Source organism: Sapajus apella, unplaced genomic scaffold, assembly GCF_009761245.1.
Source record: "Sapajus apella isolate SASKATOON/1434 unplaced genomic scaffold, GSC_monkey_1.0 scaffold1237, whole genome shotgun sequence".
In the NCBI taxonomy this organism is placed as follows: Eukaryota; Metazoa; Chordata; class Mammalia; order Primates; family Cebidae; genus Sapajus; species Sapajus apella.
This window is the reverse complement of record NW_022438163.1, coordinates 4,748-8,284: the sequence shown is the minus strand read 5'-3', so window position 1 is coordinate 8,284 and position 3,537 is coordinate 4,748.

The window sequence follows — 3,537 nt, the reverse complement described above, 5'->3', positions numbered from 1 at the left end:
TGACAAAGTTATGTAATTATTTTACTAATATCTTATTGAAAAAGTCATTGGGTCTATGGGATTGGCTTGAAACCAATTTTGGGGGATTCAAATCCTTCCCTTTTCGCTTACAGTTTTTACATAAGTAGACTCTTCAAATGTGTGATAAGGAGGGGGGCAGCCGTAGAACCATTCTAGGTTGGTAGATATTTGTTCAATTGTTGAAACTTTTCGTTTTGAGGAGAAGGCTTCTCAGATTATAAAAATTATTAGAATAACTGCTGTTAGTGAAATAAATGAGCCTACAGATGAGACAATATTTCATGTAGTATATGCATCAGGGTAATCTGAATATCGTCGAGGCATTCCAGATAGGCCAAGAAAGTGCTGTGGAAAGAAAGTTATATTTACACCTACAAATATAATGGTAAAATGAATTTTAGCATAAGTTTGGTCAAGTGTATAACCTGAGAATAGTGGGAATCAGTGAATAAAGCCCTCTATAATGGCGAATACTTCTCCTATTGATAAAATGTAATGGAAGTTGGCTACTACATAGTATGTGTCGTGTAGGACAACGTCTAATGATGAGTTGGGTGATACAATTCTGTTAGCCCATCTACGGTGAAAAGAAAAATAAAACCCAGAGCTCATAGTATTGCAGGAGATCATTTAACGTTACCGCCATGTAACGTAGCTAGTCAGCTAAAGACTTTTACTCCAGTGGGGATGGCAATGATTATGGTGGCTGATATGAAGTATGCACGTGTGTCTATATCTATCCCTATTGTGAATATATGGTGGGCTCATACGATGAAGCCTAGGAAGCCAGTGGATATCATAGCTCGGAGTATTCCCATATATCTGAATGGTTATTTTTTGTTAGAATAGTATGTTACAATATGCGAAATTATTCCGAAGCCCGGTAAAATAAGAATATATACTTAAGGGTGCCCAAAAAAATCAAAATAGATGTTGATACAGAATAGGGTCACCGCCACCAGCAGGGTCAAAGAAAGTGGTATTAAGGTTGCGATCGGTTAATAATATAGTAATCCCGGCAGCTAAGACTGGGAGGGAGAGAAGTAGAAGGACTGCTGTAATAAGGACAGCTCAGACGAAGAGAGGTGTTTGATACCGGGTTATGGCTGATGGTTTTATAGTAATAATTGTTGTAATAAAGTTAATTGCCCCTAGAATATAGGAAATACCTGCTAGATGAAGTGAAAAAATAGTTAAGTCTACAGAGACTCCTGGGTGTGATATATTCCCTGCTAGGGGCGGGTAAACTTCAGCCAGTTCCGGTACTGGCTTCTAGAGTTGAGGATGCGAGTAGAAGGAGAAGTGAAGGGGGAGAAGTCAGAAGCTTATATTATTTATTCGAGGGAATGCTGTGTCAGGAGCACCAATTATTAGAGGGATAAGTCAATTTCCAAAATCACCAATTATAATTGGTATTACTATAAAGAAGATTATAATGAATGCGCGAGAGGTAACAATAACGTTGTAAACATGGTCATCTTCTATCAGGCTCTCTGGTTGACCTAGCTCTGCTCGAATTAGGAGGCTTAGGGCTGTTCCTACTGCCTCAGCTCATGCACCAAATAGTAAATATAGTGCTCTGATATCTTTATAGTTAGTTGAAAATAGCGGTTTATGAACATAGGTAGAAAAAGGTAAAATGGCTGAGTAAGCATTAGACTGTAAATCTAGACAGAGGAATAGCCCTCTTTTTGCCAGCTCTGAGGTGAATTTCCATATTGAATTGCAAATTCAAAGCAGCAGCTTCAATGCTGCTGGGACTTCTCCCGCCTTTTTTTCCTTTACAGCGGGAAAAGTAGACTGAAGCTGATTGACTAGGCTATTTAGCTGTTAACTAAATTTTTGTGGGTTAAAGTCCCATTGATCTAGGAAGGGCTTAGCTTAATTAAAGTAATTGATTTGCGTTCAATTGATGCAAAATAAAGTTTGCAGTCCTTAGAGTGGTGCAGAAATTAAGTAAAATCTACTTACTAAGGGCTTTGAAGGCTCTTGGTCTTATTAACCTAAATTTCTAGATTATTAGCATTAGTAGTGTTACAGGTAGTAAAAAGGTAGAAGAAATCGTAAGTGGGGGTAGAAGTGGTGCTGGCTTTATATATTTCAGTTGTCAGCTAATTTTTGTGTTATTGGACATGGGGAACATTGTTATTGAAATGGAGTATGTTAGGCGTATGTAAAACTATAAGTTTATTAGTGTTAATATAGCTATAGTAAGAGGAAAGATGAGATTATCATTTTTTGTAAGTTTTTGTATAATAGCTCATTTAGGAGAAAAGCCTGTTAGTGGGTGTAGGCCTCCTAAAGATATTATTATTATTGGAATTATGGGCATTATTCATGTGAATTTATTTCAGGTGTGGGATAGTGCTAGCGTTGTTACATTTGAGCTTAAATAGAAAATTGTGAGTATACAGGTTGTTAATAAGATATAGATGAGTAAGCTTAGAATGGTAATGTTTGGGTCATAGAATAGTACTGCTATCATTCACCCTATATGGGCGATTGAGGAGTAAGCTAGGATTTTGCGTAGCTGTGTTTGGTTAAGTCCCCCCTCAGCTGCCGATTATAATTGATAGAATTGAGATTGCTAACAGAATATTTAAGTTGATTGATGGGAAAATTTGAAGAATAATTGATATAGGAGCTAGTTTTTGTCATGTAAGAATGAGTATGGCGGGGATTGGGGGATGCCTTGGGTTACTTTTGGGAGTCAGAAGTGAAGGGGGGCTATTCCTAGTTTTATTACTAGGGCGATTAGTATTATTGTCGATAGAATTTGATTAAGGGGTGGGTTAATTGTTCATTGTCCGGAAGATAGGTTGTTGAGAAAGATGGCTATTAGGAGGATTACAGATACGGTTGCTTGTATTAGGAAATACTTAGTGGATGCTTCTGTTGAGCGGGAGCTTGTGTTTTTAGCTAGTATTGGTACGATGGCTAATATATTTAACTCTAAGCCTATTCAGATTAGAAATCAGTGTGAGCTTAAAATTGTAATTATGGTTCCTATTTGGATAGTAAGGGAGATAATGAGGTGGGCTAGGGGATTGATATTAGTATGGGAAGGGTTAAACCAACATTTTCGGGGTATGGGCCAGATAGCTTATATAGCTGACCTTACTACTTAGAATATGGTGTAATAGGTAGCACGGAGAGTTTTGAGTTCTCAGGTATGGGTTCAATTCCTATAATTCTAGAAATAAGAGGATTTAAACCTCTATGATTTACTCTATCAAAGTAATTCTTTTGTCAGATATATTTCTTATGTTTGGGGTGGAATACCAGATATTAGGATAGGTATTGAAATATACCATATGCATAGTGCTAGTATAAGTGGTAAAAAATTTTTTCATAGGAGATGTATTAATTGATCATAGCGAAATCAGGGGTATGCAGTTCGGATTCATAAAAATAGGGTGGTTAATAGAAGGGTTTTGATTATAAAATTTATTGTGTAGAGTTCTGATATAGTTATGTTGTAAGGTGCTGCTATAAAGATAGTAGTGGTTAGGGCAT